Source organism: Mesoplodon mirus (genome assembly GCF_964341445.2).
Source record: "Mesoplodon mirus genome assembly, chromosome: 7".
Classification (NCBI taxonomy): domain Eukaryota; kingdom Metazoa; phylum Chordata; class Mammalia; order Artiodactyla; family Ziphiidae; genus Mesoplodon; species Mesoplodon mirus.
This window is the reverse complement of record NC_138983.1, coordinates 96,378,365-96,403,150: the sequence shown is the minus strand read 5'-3', so window position 1 is coordinate 96,403,150 and position 24,786 is coordinate 96,378,365. Positions and strand designations below refer to the sequence as shown.

Sequence of the window (24,786 nt, the reverse complement as noted above, 5' to 3'; positions counted from 1 at the left end):
TGTTTGACAAGTGGGCAAAATGCAGCTCACTAATATTCTCAACCCCATGGTAGTAAATAACCCACATCTACCATCACTGCTGTTTACTGGTGATTGCTTGTCTGGGAAAGTTGAAGCGCCTTTGCTATCTCTGTAGAAAGTCAATCACTAAAGGAGAAAACCTCCTTCATCTTGGTTCCCATAGGAAACCAAATTGATAAATTACTCACTGACGTCTATTATTGCATCTCAAGGATAGTTAACAATGCTCATCAAGGAAAAATCCCTAAGAACACTCTTGCCCTATCTCTGATTAAACCTGATTTGGGAAAATCATCTGGCTCAATCTACACTGAATTACAATATGAATGCTACTTAATTCCCTATTACTTCTGATTACACAGGATCAATGCCACTTGAAGAGAAAGAAGCAAAGGTTCACTACATTGGGGTCTCCTTGACAGCCAAGCCTGTGTCTTAGTCATTTTGACTCCCTAGTGACCAGCCTGGTATGTGGAATAGTATATGCGATCAGTAATTATTTCTTGAATGTATGATGTAGGAATGAGTCAAGATATTTTTAGAGTTGGAGTCATGGATCAAGAGGAGAAAACGTGGTTTAAAAGAAACTACTACAGGACTTCCCTGGTGGCACAGTGGTTGAGAGTCCGCCTGTCGATGAAGGGGACGCGGGTTCGTGCCCCGGTACGGGAGGATCCCACGTGCCGCCGAGTGGCTGGGCCCGTGAGCCATGGCCGCTGGGCCTGCGCGTCCGGAGCCTGTGCTCCGCAACGGGAGGGGCCACAACAGTGAGAGGCTCGCGTACCGCAAAAAAACCCACAAAAAACAAAAAAACTACTACATTCTCAGAAGCCGGTGCTGCAATGAATGCTAATAACAACTTGACAATGTCCTCTGTCATTGCAAATGATGTGATACCAACATCTACTAATCAATCAAAAAAAAGACTTTCAGAATTCAAAATTGGATAGGATTTTGAGCTGGGGATTCCTCGCACCCACCTTTTCTTAGGATAAAACTTCGAACCGTAGTGTCAACAGATAATATGCCAGTTTTCCACTTAAAATTGGAAAATTTAATCTAATTTCGGAGGCATGAAATAAAAACTGATGGGCAAATATTAGAATTTCCATCAATGAAAAAGCTTAATTTCTAAAATGCTGAAGGTTAGTTTATCAAAATACTGAAATTGCCTCATATCACAAGTCAAAGCACCCTCTCTTTACTAAATAAGGAGCTATAAAGTTGCACAATTACTGTCCATTTTTTTACTTGGTTTGAAAAAAAGTTGCTTGTTTTAAATAAAACAAAGTTCAACTGAAGTGACTATAATATCATCAGTCTTGTAAAACTCCTTGTGTTAGATTTCTTCTATCCCCAAGATGCCAACCATGAATATTAAACTGACTCTTGATTTTTGCGTATGATTTCTGTACATCTTTCCTACTGGAATTTTCATGTTAAGTACCCTTGCTTAGAGTGTGGATTGTAACCACTCTGTTTAACACTCTATCACCAGTACCTAGAACAGTGCCTGCCACATAAGAAACACTTCATAAAATTTCTAAATTATCTTGATTAAAATCCATACTCATCCTAGCTTTAAGCACCTGAAGACAGAAATAGGTTCCAACTGCATAAGAACACGTGAATAATCCAGAGAAAATGTTAACTATAAGTACAAATTATCTGTTGATTAAAATACAGAACATGTCTGAGATTTGGAATTACTTCCTAATAACCCTGAGTCAGAGCTGTGGTAAAGGCTTACTGGGGGCATGTTACCATTTTCTGAGTACACACTCAGAAAAGGAAGAAGTTGATGAGAGAGCATGCAAGATTTTCCAGGCTCAAAATGGAACTTGACTCATCTGCATGGAACCATCCGGCGAAACACAGAAAAGCTCACTCTTCTGCTGGATTAAGCTCACCCTGGTGGAACGGAATGGAACAGAAACGAGACTGAGGTCTAGGTTTTGAGGATCTTCACACCACTTACCTGCTTTCACAGGACCAGGCAACGGACAAGAAGAAATGTGGAACTGTTGCTGTGTACCTCTAAACAAATACAGTCACCCTATGTAATAGAATGTGTCCTAAATCTGACCAATTAGAATAATTCCTCCATTCTTGGTGGAGTAGCTCTGATAGAAATGGACAGAGCTGGGCTCGGGGTGGGAAGGGGGTGGTTTCCTTCTGTTACAAGCTCTAAACTTTCTTCAATTTTCCTATGATTTAAGCCTAACTAAAATGTATGGACTTTTGAAAAAGAGTAGGTACTAAAATTAAATAAGCTGAGAGTGTTGAGGGTGAAAAAAATGATAACAAATTTAAGAAAATGTAGAATTATTACTATGAGAATTACCAGAACTGTGTTTGTTCCAAATATGAGCCTGCTGTAGCATTTTAATTAGGAATAGAATTAAACAGAAATTCACTTGCTGTCACCATCTGATAATATTACCAGAGACTTCCCTTAAGGAAATTTAAAATTATTTATTCTATGTAAATCTCTACAAGTCCTTAATTTCAACCTTATTATAAGAAATAACACACAGTATCAACAAGCTGGCAGAATTTTGACAATTCTCCTGCCTCCCTCCATTCCGCCTGCTTTTCCTCTTTCCCTCCCTCCCTTTCCCTCCTCTTCCCTCACTCCCTTTCTTTCCACAAAGCAAGGAAATGGGTATATAGCAAATAGTAGGGATCACACGCTTTCATCACAGGGCTTGGGAATGTGGACTCTCACAAAAACAGACTTGATTTTAAATACTGTATCTGTGCCTTACTAGCTGTGTGACCATGAATAATTTAATCATTCTGTGCCTCAGTTTGTCTGGCTGTAAAATAGGTGCAAACAGTACCTACCTCTTAGGATTGTTGTGAGGGGGGATTCCCACTGGTTTTAAAATAGTATTTAGCACAGAGGAAGCATAATAATTATTATTTTTCACTTCTCTGAATATATAAAACATTTAGTATTGGGATTCATAGTCTCAAAATCTAACACTCACTGATGTGAACATCTGATTAGCTAAATGGAGAAAAACATTGTTATAGTAATTATTTCTTTAGTTTCTCTTTTGTTTTTTTAACTGAAAACCAGAATCACAATTTCTTGTTATTATCTGTTATCAATGAACAGTATAAGACTATAATATTACTTTTGACAAGGCACTGAATATTCGAAATGAAGAAAACTAAGAAATAGTAGTAAATAAAACTTTTCTTGTGCTAATCCCAAGTGAAAGATGAAATTAATGATGATATATATGTGGAAACTCTGGAGAAGTCATATAGAAAGAACCTCAAGTACTTGAGGCACACTTGAAATTCAAATGATACTAAATGACTAATTCTTAAATCAAGAACCCTTCACTAAAATTAAAAACACAAATGCTTTCTTTTTCTTGATTTCTTGTAGGAAGTGAAAGAGTACTCGGTAGGTGTCAGACTATTTTAAAAAGCAGGTTATAGAGATGATATTTCAGGAGTGTAAAAATACTAAGGCGGATCTCATAAATGATTGGTATATTATTTAATTCAGGTTAGCATCAGAATTGTCAATGTTTGTTTATTAAGCAATGCAATCCTTTAGGGAGGAAGCATGGTTCTTTGGAGAAGTTGATAGACACAAGATACACAAACTGGAATATGGTGAAAAAACAGACAGTAAAGATTTTTTTAAATTAAACCTAGGAATTATTTAACATGGCCATTTCTTTGGGTTGAAGAAAGAAATTCATATAGATTTTCCTGGTTCAGGCTCCAGTGAGGTCTATAGGCAAATTTGCAACTAGAGCAAGATTCAGACCTATTTCCATTTTTGTGCTTACGTCTTAAATATGTCCAGTTCCTAGAGCATAGAGGAAAGCACTAGATTGGCCATGGCATGAAACAGGTTAGAATTCTGGCCCTGCCACTTAATAACTGTGTACGGCTTAAATGGGCAATTTGCTAAACTTCATGAATTTCAATTCCCACCCTCCAACCCCCACCCTGGGCAAAATGAGTATAATCCTTTTTCTACCGACTCTAGAGAGTTAGGATGGTCTGAGGAGAAAATGTACATAAAAGTGCTTTGAAAATTATTTAATGCTTTAAAAATATTATTTATCATTATTATTTCAAGATGAGGGAAAACTCCCCCTCCGCTAATATATTCAGTTTTTTATGGCCAGCTAGATCTTCCAGAAAGCTACATAAAAACTGAACATTTTAACAATACTCGGCAATGTTTAGATGTTAAAAAAAAATTATCCAAACTGGCACATTTCTTCTTAAACAGTTCTAAAAGTAACACATACATAGTGCAATGAATTTGGAACTACAGAATGAGAACGGGAGGAAGTAAAGGTCACCCTGACTCTCTTATTTCTGGAGTTAACCATTGATAAATAATTTTTAAATTTTCTTTGGGTCTTTTTGCTCTATGTGCGTGATATTCAAAACCAAGTTGTGAATATGCTGTATTTATTATTTAACATTCTTCTCTTCTCACTTGACATTTTACAAAAAACAATTTTAATTTGTTAGTTTCTGTATTGTTTCCGATTCTAAGCATCATAAAATACTTAATAGTGAAGGTTACCTATGAGCTATTATGTAAAAAAAAGTTCAGCATATATAACCTAAATAAATATATTAGAAATTCATATGCTTTAAAGCAGTGATCCCCAACTGTTTTGGAGCTAGGGACCGGTTTCCCGGAAGACAATTTTTCCACCAACAGGGTGGGCGGGGGAGGATAGTTGGTTCAGGCTGTAATGGGAGCGATGGCGAGCCATGGGGAGCAGCAGATGAAACTTCGCTCGCTCGCCCGCCGCCCACCTCCTGCTGTGCGGCCCAGTTCCTAACACAGCCAGGGGGTTGGGGACCCCTGCTTTAAAGGATATCCCTATGTTTTTATGTGATTCGCCATTTCAAAAGTTTCATAGACAATTCCAACATTTATATTTAATTAAAGACCATGAAACTTTTTTTTAGTATTTTTAAATAAAAGATAGTTAAAGATTACTTCATTTAAAAGCTAATAACAAACCTCTAGAACACTTCCTTCTACTTAAGTGAGGTGTTAGATTAAAAAAGCACTATAGAAATATAGATTATACTTGACTTTAAATAAAAATCTGAATAAATACTATAGAATTGTTATCTCCCCTTTATTCTGTTAATAATTGGTAATAGGAATATTATGGAGAATGATTGAAGCTTAATAGTCATATGTCAATTACCAAGATCACATCTGTGTGGTACAATGAATTTGCAAAGGTAGACTATCAAATATATTTTATTGTCAAAGGTGGTCTGCCAACTGGCAAGTCATTTAGTAAGTTATGCTCTAAAATATATCATTTACTGATACCCAAGAGACATCTCGGTATGTCATTAATAGTGCAGAAACTCGAAGCCAGGGATATTTTTGTCTTTATAATTAATTTGAGACAGCAGCTAATAAAAACCAGAATAATAACAGTAATAACCTTCAAATTAATTTTGACCCTAAGCAATTTCAACAGAAGTTAGTATATTTACATACAAATTAAAATTCCTAAACTTGTTTTACACTTGATGCAATGTTTTTATGAAATACTACCTGTATAATATTTCATTAAAATAATAGAATGAGAACAATATAGAAATGTCATAAATGTTTGTGTCCTAGAAAGTATTTAGAGGGAATTTCTGGTAGTATAAATTAATACATGATTATTATTATTAATCATATTACTTTTATTTATAAAGCATCCAAACATACACATCTGTAATCTTATATGTCTTTACCATCCAGAGAAATATATTCCAGAATTAATTTTAAAAACACTGCTTTTACTGTGCTTACGTTTTCTAGTTGAGAAGTCTGGACTTTAAGCATTTTTAAATTATAGAACTAATCAGAAAGCAGGAGGAAACCAACAATACAACTGATGGCATTTGTTAATATAAACCTTTGTGTAAAAATGTTATGAAACTAAGAATGGAAAAAGAATAGAATTATTCATCAACAAATGGCTATTTTTAAAAATCTAGTTAATAGTATACTACCTGGGTTATTCTCTTACTTGAAAAAATTACAGTATATTAGGTTGTCCTAATTTGGAACTATGTAACTGCCACTCTCATGTTTCTAGTTTTACTAGAAGAGTGCATTTTTTTGGTATAAGCGTAAGAAAAAAAAAAAAAAAACTGGAACATTCCATAGTGCAGTTTCCTTCCTCCCTTTCCCCAACAGAAAAAATAAGAAATACTGTACCTAACCAACAGATCTGATGATTCCAAAAGGGACAAGTCTCTATTCTGAAACACTATTCAAGTCAGAACATTCCAAATTACGATTTTGCGAGACACTGGAAAATTATGGCATGAAAAAGAGAAGAATATTTCTAATGCACTATAAAATGTATTCCTCAAAGCAAAAGAGCTAATGGAAGGCCAGAGCACTTAATGGATAAAATATAATCAAATGAAACAGAAGCATGTTCCAAGCTGAAAGGCAACAATATCACTATTCTCACATAATTGGATAGTAGACATAACCCAGTAAGATCAGGTTTAAAAACATTTAAATATATATAAATACACATATGTATAAATAACATATATAGCACCTGAAGTAAATACATATTCGTATTCATATATTAAAGAATCACTTTGAAATTTAAAAATATTTTTTTAACTATTGAAAAATAAACAGCTAGTGAAAAAATAAGTTTTCTTTGCAAAACTTGACTCTGGAAACAAAGATTCTTCAAATGCTTCTCCAAGAACTTGTCTCTTTATTTTAAATATAACCAAATAAAAAAATAAAAAATATAATCAAATATTTGAAATAGAAGGCAAATGTTCATGAAAGCAGACATATATACATGCACATATATGCATATATATATTTATACACATAATTGGATAATATAATTAATATATATAATACACATAAAACACACATCTTCCTGAACTTACTATGGCATTGCATCCTGATAAACCCATCATCAATTGAAAATATCATAAATTGTAAATGCTTGTAGTATACCCAATCTACCAACCGTCATAGTTTAGCCTAGTCTACCTTAAATGTGCTCAGAACACTCACATTAGCCTAAAGTTGGGCAAAATCATCTAACACAAAGCCTATTTTATAATAATCTGTTGAATATCTCATTTGTTTTATTGAATACTGTACTGAAGGTGAAAACCAGAACGGTTGTAAGTGTGTCAGTTGTGATCGAGTCGCTGAGTGGGAGGAGTGGCTTGCTGCTGCTGCCCAGCATCACAAGAGAACATCATGCTGCATATCAGTAGTCTGGGAAAAGTATAGTTTCTACTCTAAATTCAAAGTAGACTTTGAAAAAATGAAAAAATTCAAACTATAGTTTCTACTAAACGAGTATCACTTTCACACCATGGTAAAGTTGAAAAATCGCTAAGTCGAACCATTGTAATTCGGGAAATGTTTGTCTATAAATTTTTGTATAATATATGTGTATGCACATGTATATTTCAAACAGGAATTTAGACTGTTTGCTACATCTCTTCTTAGAAGCAGACTATGCCCAAAATCTATGCCTCAAGCCTTTGGTGAATAGCTAATGAATTCAGTATTCAAACAGGGATTAAAAATATTGACTTGGAAATTCAGGACAAACTTACTACTAAAAATGTTTTACACTTTTTACTTAAAAGAACATAGTTAGGGGGCCTCCCTGGTGGCGCAGTGGTTGAGAGTCCGCCTGCCGATGCAGGGGATACGGGTTCGTGCCCCGGTCTGGGAGGATCCCATATGCCGCGGAGCGGCTGGGCCCGTGAGCCATGGCCGCTGGGCCTGCGCGTCCGGAGCCTGTGCTCCACAACGGGAGAGGCCACAACAGTGAGAGGCCCGCATACCGCAAAAAAAAAAAAAAAAAAAAAAAAAGAACATAGTTAGGTACACATGATTAGACTCTACCAACTGAAATAAATTATTGCCGATTTGGCTAGAGTTGTTGATAACCACAAAATTCTCTCTTGTGGACAACTATGGCTTACATATTAAATGGAAGGCTTTAGGCAGTTTTTGTACTTGTTTCCTTAGACCTAAATGGTCCACATAATGATAAAAAGCCAAATAAGAAAAAAATGTAAAATTATGTGCTTTTCAAGCTCAACAATATTGTTGTTTTTTTTTTGCATTACGTGGGCCTCTCACTGTTGTGGCCTCTCCCGTTGCGGAGCACAGGCTCTGGACGCGCAGGCCCAGCGGCCATGGCTCACGGGCCCAGCCGCTCCGCGGCATGTGGGATCCTCCCGGACAGGGGCACGAACCCGCGTCCCCTGCATCGGCAGGCGGACTCTCAACCACTGCGCCACCAGGGAGGCCCCAAAACTGTTCTCATCCTAAAGCTCATCTGTGTGCTAACAGTGCAGTTTCCATAGGCAGGTGTTCCTGGTACTAAAGTTTTCACGTTAACTGAGGCTCTATTTTTGATTTCAGTTTAAAGGTGTTGCTAGTGATTGAATCTACTCAGTAGCGCACGGTTATGAATAAGACTCTGAATATTAAAATTCTTACATGTACTCTCTAAATTCATTGAGATTCAGTCAAATAGAAAGATATCATATACCAAGAAGATTCCTTCGTATATGATGTACAATGGAGTAACAGATTAATTTTCCTTTCTGGACAACTTAATGATACTGATTAACATTAAAAAACTTCAACAGTTACATATTTAAAAAAAAAGACTGGGGTACAAGGCAGATAATTAGTAGTATTACCTTTAAAGGCTTTTGTTAGAGGAAGTGAATGTTAACAACTCTTTATAAATTAAAGTTGCCCTCTCCCAGGAACTTCAAAACTGTATCAGAAAAAAATAAAATAAAATTGTCAACTATTGCTTTGAAGAAAGGGAACAATTCCCATTTTCTATAACATTACTTCTGAAATCAACACCCTTATTCAACAACCTTGATATCATTTCTGATAATGAGTCAGTGAAAAGACTGATTAGACAAATGGTACAATTCAGAAAGAAAAGAAGATGCAGAAAGAAATTCAGAAAGAAAATAAGATGCCACGTGAGTTCTCCCGGGTCATCCAATCAACTCCTTGCAGAGTTAAAAATAGAAGCTAAGACTAATTCCCACAGCTACTGCCAGATCAGAGCCTGACAACTTTGCATTGTGGTAGCTTCAACCTCTCCTGCTACTGGGATTACCTGCATTGAGACATCTTCCTATGAGGTTCAGTCATTTCAAGGTTTGCTTTAAAATGGAGAGGGGTGGGAAAAGGTTCATAATTTTAGGGAAAATCTGTGGTAATGAGATCTCATTGTAAACTGCTCACGAGAATTAGAAAGATAAAAACTGGAAATGTTTACTAACCCTTACTATGTCTCAAACACTGCAATAAGTTCCCTTTTATGTTATCTTCTTTAATCTTCGCAACAACCCTGTGATTTTCCTGTTTTAAATATCCAGAAACAATTCACAGTGGTTAAGTAACTTACCCTAAGTCATAGAGATAGAAAACAATAGAGGTAGGATTCAAACTAGGTGAGGTTCAAAGTTCAAATTCACTTCCTGAAAAACATGATTAGAACATAAATGGTAGCCAAAACTCCCCAAAATAAACTAAAAGATTAAAAGAAAGAGAGAAAGGAGGGGAGGAGGGCCTTGTGAGCTGCATACCTTAAAAATAATGTTTAGACTTTTCGATTGATCTTAAAAATGACCAAAAGCTAGCTGCCTGAGAGCTCTAAGAATAAAATTATTAACAAACTAAACAAAAAACATTGATTTTTATACTCACTTTGAGATCAACCCAATTGCTTTCCTTTCATAACACTGTACTGCCATTTTATTTCATTTTCTATTATATTTATTAAGGGATATTTTAAAGACAAGTATTTTGCCTAACAGGTTAATGATTTTTTTTTTCTTCTAAACAATGACCAAGATGCCAATCCTCCTCCCCTTATTCAATGGACTAATTAGTGTCAGATCATTTTAGGGTCATATTTAATTTTTGTGGTGAAATAGTGATTTCACAAACCCTGTGGAGATGTTACACATCCACTATAACATGCATGCAGGTGGAAAAAATTTTCAACTGATGCAGATTTTGCTTTCTCTATGAGTGTATTCTTCACAATCAATGAGATAGAAAAAGACATAGAGATAAGAGAACTGTTGACTAATATTTTCTTATGAAAATCTGTATCTTGGGCTTCCCTGGTGGCGCAGTGGTTAAGAATCTACCTGCCAATGCAGGAGACATGGGTTCGAACCCTGGTCTGGGAAGATCCCACATGCCGCAAAGCAACTAAGCCCATGTGCCACAACTACTGACCCTGTGCTCTAGAGCCCGCAAGCCACAACTACGGAGACCGTGCGTCGCAACTACTGCAGCCGGTGTGCCCTAGAGCCCGTGCTCTGCAACAAGAGAAGCCACCGCAATGTGAAGCCCGCGCCGCAATGAAGAGTAGCCCCAGCTCCCCACAACTAGACAAAGCCCATGCACAGCAACGAAGAACCAACACCACCAGAAATAAATAAATAAATAAATTACTTAAAAACAATAAAATCTGTATCTTGCATTTTCAATTTTCTGAAAGTTCAAATCCATTGTGGTTGAAAAAAGAAGAGTAATGTCATATGTTTTCTTGTCCTGGGAAAATGGACTGTGCTTGGTTGAGTGTGTTTATTTATTTATTTATTTTGTTGCCAAAATTTATTTTTTATTATTTTTATATCTACTAGTACTTATTTGAATTCTACTCACTGTTTTTTTTTTTTCTTTCATCTTTGTTGGAATACAATTGCTTTACAATGGTGTGTTAGTTTCTGGCTTATAACAAAATGAATCAGTTATACATATGTTCCCATATCTCTTCCCTCTTGCATCTCCCTCCCTCCCACCCTCCTTTTCCGACGCCTCTAGGTGGTCACAAAGCACTGAGCTGATCTCCCTGTGCTATGCGGCTGCTTCCCACTAGCTTCTATTTTACGTTTGGTATATATGTCCATGCCACTCTCTCACTTTGTCACAGCTTACCCTTCTCCCTCTCCATATCCTCAAGGCCATTCTCTAGTAGGTCTGTGTCTTTATTCCCGTCTTACCCCTAAGTTCTTCATGACATTTTTTTTTCTTAGATTACATATATATGTGTTAGCGTACGGTATTTGTCTTTCCCTTTCTTACTGGTTGAGTGTCTTGAACTGCTCAAACTTTAAGGTCCATCACCTCTAACTTGCACCTTACCAAAACCTCAGACAAGAAACAGGAGAAAGGGTAGTGCCATCCATAATTCATTCCCACCACACTTACAAAAATAGTCACAAGGAACTTGTGCAGAATAGCAATTCTTTTGTATTAGGAAGGCAGTTTTCAAAATTAACTGGTATTGGTTCATTTGGTTGTTTAATAAATATCTTGCAAATGCCTATAATAAAGCCAAATACCAAACTGACCATTTAAGTTGCAGGAATTTTTACGGTCTTGATAGTTTACTATTTTAAAGTCACAGTTTACATTTGAGTGCTCACCACAGTATATAATACCAATGAGCTCCTGAGAAATCTAAACGTTTATAGAATACACCAAATGCTACTGTCTCATGCCTTGCTTTGCAATCCTGGATTGCTTTCTCCTAGGGAGATGATGTAAGAAATATAAGCTAGATATCTCTTCTACGGGATCACCAGCCATGTCTCAACTAACTTTTATCAGTGGAGACTCTCAGTACCTACATATTTATTTATTATAAAACTCTTCGGGGGCCTCCCTGGTGGCGCAGTGGTAGAGAGTCCGCCTGCCGATGCAGGGGATACGGGTTCGTGCCCCGGTCTGGGAGGATCCCATATGCCGCGGAGCGACTGGGCCCGTGAGCCATGGCCGCTGGGCCTGCGCATCCGGAGCCTGTGCTCCGCAACGGGAGAGGCCACAACAGTGAGAGGCCCGCATACCGCAAAAAGAAAAAAAAAAAAAAAAAAAAAAAAAAACTCTTCGGTACTGATCATTAGGTAATTCTGGTAAATGTGGGCGCGTAATAATAGTTAAGAATGTCAGCCCCATTTCATTTCAGCTTGATCCACTGCAGAAAAGCACAAATTAGATGAAAGCAATTTCCCCAAGAACAACTCACTTCCTTGAGATGAGAGATAGATAAACTTGGGTGAACAATGACAATTTATTTTTGAGGGTAGTGGTTTAAAAAAAGTGCTAATGTAATCTTTTCAGAATGAATTCTTTTAAAAATGCATTAATTCTCCAGTGAATATAGCTTATAATTAAAAAGCTAAACATGTAATTTTACTTTTCTAAATTTTTACATATGACCATATATAATAAATATTGAAATCTTAAAATCTTCATTATCTTTAAAATTTGATGGCCTTTAAATCTGAATTTGGATTTGGTGAGTCTGACGGATTATTCTTAGTGACTCTATTGGGTACCACCAATTCAGATTCGACGTTATTTCTGCAAGTGTCAGAAGCATTAAGTTGTGTGAGTGGATAGAGGGTATTAGCATCCTGGTGGTCTTTCACTACCCTGAGATGACCAGAGAACCTGAGTGTGAAAGAGCATGGAGAGGAGTGTAAGGAATGGCCTAATGGTATCACTGGCTTCTCTCTATACTCAGACTCCACAGTGCACAACAGAGGGAACAAAGCAGGTCGTGTTGCTGCCACTGTTGCAATGACCAAGCATCCTCAGTCTCATCGCCATTGCCAAGTCCATTGTTTAAGATGTGAGCTTGTTGGTGCTTATTCGGCAAAAGTCAGAATGCTTATTTGTTTTATGTCTGTTTTTTAATGAGGGTTTGATGAGACAGCAATAAAGACAAAAGTAAATAGGAGAAATGTTTATTAATAGGTCCCTCCATCCCTATCAACCAAAGAAAAGGCCTACCTTAAAATATTGTTGTGAAATGTCGAGGGTGTGTCTGTCTGTGTTCTTGCAACCCTTCACCTTTAAGTAGCTTTGCAAAACTATGTTATAAACATGTTGCTTCATCCTTGCCCTTTTAGCCTGTTAATGTCTAATTTAAGTAAAGCAGGATGCAATCCCCAGCAAGTTATCTGTTTCTCCTTTCTTGGACCATGCAAATCAAAACAGTCTTCTTCTATGGAGGGTAGTGAAAAGTTGTGCCAATTGTGTTCCTACTTCAGCTATTCCAACATTCTTTAGTTTAGCTTAAATGAGACATTCTCATCTTTGGGCTTTAATTATTCTGTTTAAAAATAAATTTTAAAAGATACTCTAAAGAGAAACTAAGAAAAAAAAACAACAAGATAAAAGATTTACCATAATGCAGGTACATAAATATGAACTAAAAATAGTTTTAGATTAAAAATTAATCTTTTTTATTTTAAAAATTAATCTAATTAAAATTTCAGATTAGGCTGGATAGAAATGATCCATTGCTGAAGCTTAAAAAAAAACTAGCTATAAATGTTACTAGTTTTCTACACTGTTGTTACAAGACTTGACTGACATCCGTGATGTACTCCGTAATATTTTTGAAATGATGAAATGTGTGATCCAGAGACTTGAAATATTTCAATACTTGGGTATAGGAATTTTCTTCCATGAACTAGAAATGAAAAAAGTGAGAATGTTTCCTTGCTCAAATCACATGAAGTGGATTCCCTTATATTACTTGCATTCATTTTTAAGATGGTCATAAATGGTTACATAAATTACAGGAATATTATCTGTTGAAGAAGTTGATGGTTTTTATAGTAAATGTATGTATTCAAATGATAAATGTTTCTGCATAATCTCTGACCTAACAATACCATTCCATGCCACTCCAAGAATTCTTCCATCAAAAGTAAAAGCTCCAGCACATAAAGACATGAACCTCTATGTCCATTACCACATTTCTTGAAATCATAAAACTGTTTGGAACTTAATAAATGTTTATCAATGGGTTTTGACTGAATGAAATTATGGCTCACTCATAGTACACATTACTGGGCATCTACTAAAGGTAATATGGTAGTGATATATGCTAGATATCATTAATATAATAGAAACACAATGTACTAAAAGTGTTTTGCAACTAAAAATCACTATACATTGTATGGCTTTAAAAAGGAATGAAATGCTGCTACATGCTATAACATGCATACACTTTGAAAACACTATGTTAAGTGAAAGAAGCCAGACACAAAAGGACAACTATTGTATGATTCCACTTATATGAGGTAGTTAGAATAGGCAAATTATAAACCCAGAAAACAGAATAGAGTTAACCAGAGGCTAAGGGGAGGGGAGAAATAAGGGGTTATTGTTTAGTGAGTACAGTTTCTGTTGGGGATAATAAGAAAGGTCTTAAAATGGATAATGATAATGGTTGCTCAACATTGTGAATGTACTTAATACCAATAAATGATACACTTAAAAATGGTTAAAATGGTAAATTTTACATTATGGGACATTTTACCAAAATAAAAATATACTATAAAGTAAAGTCAAAATTTACCTCCTACTAGGCATACTATGAAGTTTGCATAAAATTGCACTTATTTTAGGAGCTTATACGGTTATTATCATATTTGGGGACATGTAAAGAAAGCAACAGCTTAAGTAGTCCTCTTGAGTTCTTTCTCTCCATCTTTCCAACCCGGTGTTTTCCAGATTAATGGTTTTGTCACACCTCTCTTTGAATACCAGCATCAGTAGGAATGCTAGCTAGTACTGGTTTCCTTAAGTATCAGCTAAAAATTTTAATGTATTTTTATGCTGGTAATTGTTTTAGAACCTGGGAGGGATGTCATTGTTTTCTTAACTTGGCAAAAGCAAATATATTACTGTAGACAGCATTACTAGAAAGAAATAGTAACTTTGAAGTAGACATATGTCCATCCTAAGAAAACTGAATATATTTCAAAGCAGACCACACCACTCAACTGCTGGCAATGTTCTTCCACATACTTGGCAGTATACTACTCTAAGTCTGAGAACTGTTTCTTTTTTGTAAAAATGATTTTGATTGGAAAACCCTGAATAAATCCTTTGGAATGTGTAACGTTTAGAGCTCCTTCTGGGATTCCTTTTCCATGAATCAAGGTTCTTTGATTCACTATCCTCCTTGGCACTTGCTTCCTAGTCATCTCAGCAGCCTTTGTGCCAGTGCTAAGGAAGAGCTCCCATTTTAGGTCCTAAAGCAGGGAGAACAATAAAAGGAGAACCTCATTTCAAGTACCAGAAATGTCTGGGCTATAAAGAACACACATATTGTCAAGGTAAGCCCAGAGTGGGGTGACATCACCAAGGTCATTCCTGGCTCCGCGTCCCCCCCCCAGGAGGAACAACTAACAATTATTTGGAAACAGGATACTAGTTGAGAGAATCCTAGAACGTGGAGGTGAGGCTGAAGCACCCCCGTGCACCACAGAGACCAAGACAGACTGCATTCGAAGGGTGAGAGAAGGAGCTACACGTTGACCACGCTGCCCCTCCCCCAGGCCAGTGGAGCACCATGGGTGAGGCCTCCCGTGAACCTCTGGTTCCTCCAGTAGGAGAAGAGAACTGGGGGACGGCAAGCTCCACCACTAGCATCGGGGCTGCTTTGTGGGAGCCGCTGCTCTAACCTGCTCCACTGGGACTGCAGGGGAGTCTGCAGGGCTTGACCACTACAAGTCGGGCTGTGATGAAGGGGGAAGGGGCATGCAGCAGCCAGCACGTGGATTGTGACCGATGGAATTCATACCTGCAGTGCCCAAGTGGGGATCACAACGGGCATCTTTGCTTATCTACAGAGCCAGGTTGGCGGGGCACTACAACCAGGGAATTCAGGCTACAGATCCACCTGATACGCATCTGGCCCTTGAACCTGGTTTGCCCATAGCCAGGGAAAGAGCAGAGTCACAGCCCACCCACTGTGGACAGTGTCTTCTGGCCATCTGACCAAAAGGGCTGGCAATAAATCCTGGAAGCTATTTGGCCCAGTCGTGCTCCAGCCAAGAGGCAGGCAGCCAGAGCTCATCACTGGCTCTGGTACAAAGCAGAGCCAGTATCAGGTGTGGAGGGATCCGGTACCATGCACAGGCACGGAGATTAATTCTTATCCAAGGCTGAGAGGAGCTCCCAGCTCCTCCCAACTGGGGAGCCTGTTTGAGAAATTAAGAGTAGCCTGGAGCGGCCCCTCCTCATCCCACCCAGGCAAAGGAACTGGGACTAGCCCCATCCCATCTGCTGTGGAGAGTGTCTTCCTGGCCCATCTGACTAGAAGGATTGGTGACAACTCCTAGAAACTGTGCAGCCCAGCAGTGCTCAAGCCTAGAGAAGGGTAGGCAGAGCTGATAGTCTGCAAAGCAAAGCCAGTGGCCTTGTTCAGCCACAGAACGTGGAGTGTGGATCAGCTTGAGTTAAGACAACAAAGAGCTTTACTGGCTTTAGAGCTGCTTCTCCTGCTGCACCCAGGCAGGAAATCTAATTCATAGCCCTACACATCACTGAATACAGCCTTCAGCATGTCCAACTGGGGAACCTAGCCAGAGAACATGGGAAGCTGTACAGCCCATTAAACAGCCCTAGATACAGTGGCACTTGAACAGACAGCACAGCCTGTGGCCTCCCCCATCTGCAGGGCAAAACCAGTGCCCTCACCTGACCAGGGAATTAAGTGCACACTCTGGCCTGATTTGGGTTCCCAAACAATGAACTATACAGGCTCTGGGTCCTGTCCAGAGCCAGGTCCTATACAAGCTCTGATTCTCTGCCAGGAAACTACTTCATAGCCCCATCTACTACTACTACTGAATATAATACCCAGTAAAGTCTGGAGGAAGAGCCCAATTACTCAGATATGCAGATACCAAAGTAAGGAATCAAGGATCACAAAAATTAGGCAAATATGACACCACCAAAGGAAACTAATAAAACTCCAATAACTGACCTTAAAAAAATAAAGATCTGGGCTTCCCTGGTGGCGCAGTGGTTGAGAGTCTGCTTGCCGACGCAGGGGACGTGGGTTCGTGCCCCGGTACGGGAGGATCCCACATGCCACAGAGCGGGCTGGACCCGTGAGCCATGGCCGCTGAGCCTGCACGTCCGGAGCCTGTGCTCCGCAACGGGAGAGGCCACAACAGTGAGAGGCCCACACACCGCAAAAAAAAAAAAAAAAAAAAAAAAAGAATATCTATGAACTGGCAAAGAATTCAGAATAATCCTCCTAAGGAAGTTTAGTGAACTACAAGAAAGCACAGACAGCTAAGTGAAATTAGGAAAACAATGCATGAACAAGACAAGAAGTTTGACAAGGAAATAGCAACATCAAAAAAACAGGAGCACTAGATTTTAAAAATACAATAACTGAACTGAAGAATTCAATAGAAAGTTTCAAAGGTAGATTCGACCATGCAGAAGAAAGAATCAGCAAACTGGAGGATAGAACTTTAGAAATTACCCAGTGAAAGGAACAAAAAGGAAAAGAATAAAAAGAGTGAAGAAAGCCTATGGAAATTATGGGACACAACAAAGTAAACAATGTTCATGTTATGGGAATTCCAGAAAAAGAAAAGAGAGAGAGAAAGGGAAAAAAAGTATATTTAAAGCAATAATGGATGAAACCTTCCCAAACCTAGGATGAGAAATGGACATCCATATCCATGAAGCCCAAACAAGCCCAAACAGGTTGAACTCAAATAGGGCTACTCTGAGACACATTGCAATTAAATCAACAAAAGTCAAAAACAAAGAAAGAATTTTAAGACCAGCAAGAGAAAAGAGAGAAGTTACATACGAGGGAACCCTGGGATAATTGGATATTCACATGTAAAAGAATGAAATTGGACCAATATCTTATACCACTCACAAAACTAACTTGAATTGGATTAAAGACTCAAATGTAAGACCTGAAACTATGCAACTGCCAGAAGAAAACATAGGAATAAAGCTCATTACATGGGTTTGGTAATGACTTTTTGGATATGACACTGAAAACACAAACGACAAAATAAAAAATAAACAAATGGAACTACATCAAACTAAAAAGCTTCTGCACAGCAAGCAAAAACAAAAACAAATCAACAAACTGATTGAAAAGACAACCTATAGAATGGGAAAAACGTATTTGTAAACCATATATCTGATAATGGTTAATATCCAAAATAAATTAAAAATTCATACAAATCAATAGCAAAAAAAAAAAAAAATTACCCAATTAAAAAAATGAGCAAAGGACCCGAATAGACATTCCTCCAAAGAAGACACACGAAAAGCCAACAGGTACATGAAAAGATGCTCAATACCACTAGTCATTAGGGAAATGCACATTAAAACCACATTGAGATATTACTTCACACCTGTTAGAACGGTCATCCTCAAAAATGTCAAGAGATAACAAATGCTCGTGAGGATGTGGAGAAAAGGGAAGCCTTGTGCTGTTGGTGGGATTGTAGATTGGTAAAGCCAGTATGGAAAACAGTATGGAGGAGCCTCAAAAATTAACACTAGAACTACATATATCTAGCAACTCCACTTCTAGGAATATATCCAAAGAAAATGAAAACACTAACTCAAAAAAGATATCTGCACTCCCATGTTCATAGCAGCATTATTTATAATAGCCAAGACATGGAAACAATCTAAGTGCCCATTGATGGACAAATGGGTAAAGAGGTTGTTTTATATATTTATAGGTATATACATATTATAGGTATACACACACACACACACACACTGAAATATTATTCATCTGTAAGAAAACAAAGAAATGCTACCATTTGAGACAACAGAAATGGACCTTGAAGGCTTTATGCTAAGTTAAATAAGTCAGAGAAAGAAAGGCAAACACTATATGATCTCACTTATGTGTGGAACCTAAAAAAAAAGAAAACAATCATAGAAAAAGAGATCAGACCTGTGGTTACAGGAGACAGAGGGTCAGGGGAGGGGAAGTTGGAGGAAGACGGTCAAAGGTACAAGCTTCCAATTGTAAGATAAATACATACTATGGACATAATGTACAACATGATGACTATAGCTAACACTGACGTGTGATATATAGAAAAATCGTTAAGAATAAATTCTAAGCATTCTCTTCACAGAAAAGTATTATTTGATCTCATTTATATAAATGTGTGTGTTTGTGTGAGAGAGGACAGAATACAAAAATGCAAAAAGAAAAGTTGTAAAGTACGAAGCTGCTTAGGTTTATACCTCAACTATAACAGATAATAATTTGTTTAATTTTAATAGGTACAAAAATAAATGTTAAGCATAGAACAAGCAAAAAGAAAAACTGAGCCCAGCGTAGATGTCCTTAAAGCATTTGCAAAGGAGGGCTTTGTTAGGTCCGCAAACACCTGCAATTACAGGCAAAATTCTGTGTGTGTGTGTTGTGTATGTACTTGGGGAGTGGATGCATAGCCTTTATTGAATTATTAAAGGGGATGTTAAGACCCAAAAGTTTAAAAAGCACTGGAAAGCCTGATCACAAAACCATTTTAAACTACTCTGATTATGTTTTATAGTTTTCCTTCACTCGTTAACACTTCAAAGAACAGCACGTGAATGTGGAAAGAATCTCTGCCATTTAGGTAAGATCTCTGAGTCTCAGCGTAAAATTAGCATATAGTAGCAGGATGAAATTATACACCATAGATGAAAGTACCTAGCAGAGCGCTTTAAGACTAGTACTTACTTATGCAAGACATCTTCCCCTGCTTACTGGTTTTCAGTAGAATGAAAGCATACTGAAAGCTGGTACAATGTCTTCTTTGAAGTTTTCTTTTGTAATGCTTACTATGCTTTTTGATACGGATGAGCCAATATCCACTTAAGGGCATGTAAGCTCACAATAACTTTTGTTGAATATAACTGTTTGAATGTACTTTCACTATATTATTATATAGGGATTTTAAACTAAAATGTACTTGCACACATTATTTAGAGCCTAACTTGGATATCAGAGTAGGTGGATATACACCCCTGGAAAATAATAGCTAATTTCTTCACTAACATCAAACTGCTGAACATCTACTTTGCATATACATAGCTAGGCACTGTATTATGAGTTGCAGGTAATAAAAAGTCGTTAGTCAAAGACTCTGCTCTCTAGGGTTATTTTACAACAGCAAATCATGTTCAAACTAAAGGATAGACCAAAATAGGAAGTGCCATAGGAATTTAGACAAGGGAGAAACACATCTGAAATGAGAAGGAAGGTGGGTATGGGGAAGGGTTCATGGAAGAGGCAGTGTATGCTGTGAGCAAGGTTGCAACGTGTAGCAGGGTGAGTGAAAGGAACAAATGAAGACATATAGTCGTGATATCATGAGGCACAAACTAGAAATAAACAGCACTTGTTTTAGGCTGGTCATGAGGTAATTTAAGGGGATTACTGAGAAACTAGATAAAGAGATATCTCTTTATATATTACTTATTAACAATACTTTTGAACACAAGTATTTAATTTTAAAAAAAGAACAATATAGGGATAGGAGATTAGGAGGTACAAACTATTATTATAAAATGAGCTATAAGGATAGATTGCATAGCACAGAAAATATAGCCAATATTTTAGAATAACTATAAATGGAGTATAACCTTTAAACATTGTGAGTCACTATATTTTACACCTGTAACTTATATAATATTACACATCAACTCTACTTCCATTAAAAATGCTATTTTAGTGAATAAAACACTAAGCAGTAAAATTTTTAAAGAAGAACTTAGAAGAGAACTTAAAAATAAAGACATAAAGAGCAGGTTGAAACAGCGCAGAAATCTGGCAATTAAGAGGCCATTGATAACTTTCAAAATAGCACTTTTTCTACCCATTCTCAGTGGAGGCAAAGCCTTATTAATCCTACTATTTCTTTTTCTGTTTTTCAAAATCTCAGGATAAGTCTATTTCAATTGTAGCTAATGGCAGTAATGCAGCACCAGAAAATGCCTTTTGTAAGGAGAAGCAACTTTGAATCCTAAATCGGTACTCAAGTCTTAAATTACTGATAACACTGACCACCCACCAGACTAAATGTTTTTTTTTTTACGTGATTGGAAAGCAACAGATTGATTTCAATTCTATCTTGTCAAATCTACAAAAAAGTTCCCACAGTTCATTTAGCAACTAATAGCGTACATCCTTCTATTTGGTATTACTCCTCCTCCTTAACACCGGGCAATTAATTTTGCCTTTCTCTGGGAAACGTTTTTAACAAAGGAAATAGAGTCATAAATCAGTTTCGGATAGGAAATCATACAACTATTTCTACCTAGGGCTTTGAATTTAGAAACTTTCCTCAGAAATTGTTGAAATATAACAAAGTCCAAACTCAGAAATAACTTAAATTTAATTATCTTAGTTGCACTAAAATAACAAATTCTATTTTCTGTCTTGTTTTCTTTCTTCCCCAGAAGGCTTCTCCAACCCTAATCCATAACTTAATGCATTCATCTCACCTATAAAATCACTGGCAGGTATGATGCCGGCTTTGGCGGCTCCAGTCCCCTAATCCTGACCCATTTCTTGCCAAAGAATTCAGTTTCTTCAGAAACCAAGTAACAGACATTTCAATTTCTAACCATCATTAGCGTATTTTCATGTACTAATACTCAACATAAAAACACCTTTTAAAATTACAGAAATTTTTACTGTACTTAAGATCAATTGCACTAACCTGTATTTCATAAACCTTGGGCTACTTTCTTAAAAATGAATTATTATTTTAATATGTTTTTCACTTATTATTCAGAATAATTATTCATATAATTAAATATTTTACAATTAGGTAAGAAAGGTGGAAAATAGTTTTGCTATTCTTGTTCTTTGTTCTCTCTTCTACTTGGTGTGCCTGAGTCAAAATTTTAGAATATTGAAAATTTAATCTTTCAAACCCAAACCAAATTTAAAGGTAATAATAACAACCAGCCAAAACAATTTCGGTCCAGAGCTTTGCATGGTCCGGGGAACAGTTCTCTGAGTGGGCCATTTGGAGTGGGATTTGCCCACCCGCCTCCACTCCTTCTGCCTCATATACTGAAGATAGAGACAAAGAAACCAACTCAAGTCTTTCCAAAGTGTATTTATAAATAGAGAATTTGTAATCAGAAAAACAATAACGATATATAATAGAAGTAACATGATTCTTCAGAACCAGTATCTTGTTCTAAAGCAATATTTAAAAAAGAAGGTAAGGGGCTTCCCTGGTGGCGTAGTGGTTGAGAGTCCGTCTGCCGATGCAGGGGACACGGGTTCGTGCCCCAGTCCGGGGAAATCCCACATGCCGCGGAGCGACTGGGCCCGTGAGCCATGGCCGCTGAGCCTGCGCGTCCGGAGCCTGTGCTCCGCAACGGGAGAGGCCACAACAGGGAGAGGCCCGCATACCGCAAAACAAACAAACAAACAAACAAAAAAAAAAAAGTAAGAAGGCTAGCTATAAACCCTGGCCCTCTTTTTTATTGATCTCCTATTTTAATTTGTTAAAATAAAATCCATGGCCTTTTGAGTCAAACCGTCTCTTTAATTTCAGATTTAAAGATAACAAGCCTCTTTTTAAATGGAATATTGGCACACAGACACCACACAGTCTGGCTTATTACAACTGTTCTCTGTTGGTGAAGTGGCACATTTGCAATCCCCACCATAGCAATCTTCACCATTTCACAGAATATCATTCAATTGTACATCCCTAGGTGAGCAACAAGAATGGGCACTTGAGCTCAGGAGCAAAGCGTTTGTGGGGAAATCCTAGGTCAGAACCCCTAAAAGGGGAGACTAACTTGAGGATGCCCAGATAACCTGAGGTTTACCTTGGCCACCTCCCCTGGCTTTCTGACTGCCTGGGGGAAAAGTCTCTCTGGAAACTCTTTTGAGGTTATTGGGGGAATCCTAGGACAAACACACTGCTTGCTTTTGCAGGAGGACTTGCCCCATACCCTACCCAGCTAGCTGTCTCACAACCTAGCTGGACTAAAAAACCTTCAAGAAAAACGGGATAGACTGACATTTGCATTTCTACTTCCACCTATTCTTATGCACAAAATATGTAGGTAGAGCCCTCTTTCTCACACCCCAATAGATTCTGCTGTCCTTGAAACCCATCTGGTAGCTGCAGTGACTACAATGAAGGGAGTTATCGGAAACCATATTGGTACTGGGCTTAAAGGATTTTTCATGCCATGCATTTTGGGGAAGGACACAGATAACAGTCCAAACGTGGTATAAGGCAATGCCCTTTCTGGGTCCTTGAAAAATCAGTCACGGAACACAGGTGGTGGACAGGAGCTGACAAGAGCTGGTTTGTTAATGAGCACAGCATCCCCGGCGGGGGGGGGGGGATCAATGAAATGATTGACAAGAGAAGATGGTAAATGAAGGGAGAAGTGGGGACAAGTGCTGCTCAACCCAAGCTGAACTCCAGGAGGTAAATTTCTCCTCTAATTTGAGATTCTTTCTAAAGGTTCAGTATTGAAGTGGATGTTTGACGTTGAAATGTGCAGACCCATTCTGATAACTGGAAAGGGAGGAGGCTGAGGAACGCAAAAGGAGAAGGAACATTTCCGATTACTTCTCCAGGCTGCTGACAAGAACCTGCTGCTCGCAAACCACAAATTAACCAAGCGAAGGTTGAAGGTAGCAACGTAAAAGTGCAACTCAAATTATTTTACATTCGGAATCCTCTTCAATATCTAAGCGAGTGTAGCACAGCAATGGTTGATTATCTTAAGATTACAGAGGCTGACCGCCTTCTTTGTTTGCCCAGTAACACCGCTCCTCCAATAATCTCAAGCACTTGGCTGATTAACATTTCAATTTCAGTTGTTGCTCCTTTTCCCATTGCAGAAGGCGGCAGGGATATTCCCCTTCTTCCCTCTGTATTACAAACCCCATTACTAACCAAGCAGAAAGCACCGTGCAGTGTGGCCGAGGCTAATAATAGCCGGGCTGCTTACCTTCTCCGGAGGGATCGAATCAGCGCATGTCCCCGGCGCCGGCTGCCCGGGGGCCGCAGTGCCGCCGCGCCGCGTCTGTGTGTGGTCAGCTCGCCCGGCCCCCACCCCACCTGCCACCTGCAGCAGCTGCTCCCGGCGCCGAGCTCCGGCCGCCGGAAGTCATCCCCCGCCCCTGGCCGGATCGCCACATTCCGCGCCAGCCGCGGGGGGAGAGGGGCCTCTCCCGGCACCGGCTCCTGCAAACTGCGCTCAACGATCGCTACCCTTCCCGGTTGTAGGGTTATTTTCTAGGAATGCTTTTACAGAAGAAGCGTCGCCGGCTGGTGGACCGAGAGAGAAGAGCCAGAGTGACTTTCCCTGCAGAGCGCCTTTCCTCTGAGCGCTCCCCTGTCACTCCCGCGGCATGGACGGCTCCATTCCGCTGTGTGGGTTTTCCACCCTCTTCATCTTCCTTATCTGTATTGTTCATTTCGCTGAATTTGAGAGTGGGATTAGCTCTTAAGATATTCAAACACTCCGAAAATATTTTAAATTGGCGACTAGTTTTTCTAAGCCCCTTGTAGCGAGCTCCACTTCCCCCCCACACACACACAGTTACTCGCACGTACACACCCAGCCAAACCACTCACAATTAGGAAAGCTGGGACCTCTCGCCCTCTTGCTTACGTAATGGAACAGGAAACTCCCAAAGGAGTGGGGAAGTAGGACCGGCTAGCGAAAGCATTCGAGGAAAGAGAGAGGGGTCGCCCCAAGATTTTGTTGCTGTTTAGTGGGGTCCTTAGTGGACAGATGTTCCCCCTCTAACCCCCTGGCCTCGCCCCAAGTGGAATGGCTGGTCTGGTGACAGCTGTAACATTTGAAGACAAAGAAGCTGAAGCCACATTAACAGATGG

At 38.5% G+C, this 24,786-nt stretch overlaps 1 long non-coding RNA gene across 1 annotated transcript in view; it reads right to left on the bottom strand.

The window, feature by feature from the left end:
- Nucleotides 1–23,995, bottom strand: part of LOC309807711 — a 29,684-nt gene extending 5,689 nt beyond the window's left edge. The window contains exon 1 of the long non-coding RNA XR_014294652.1: nt 23,894–23,995. This is a non-coding gene — a long non-coding RNA (uncharacterized lncRNA). The remainder of the gene's footprint in view (nt 1–23,893) is intronic.
- Nucleotides 23,996–24,786: the final 791 nt, after the last annotated feature.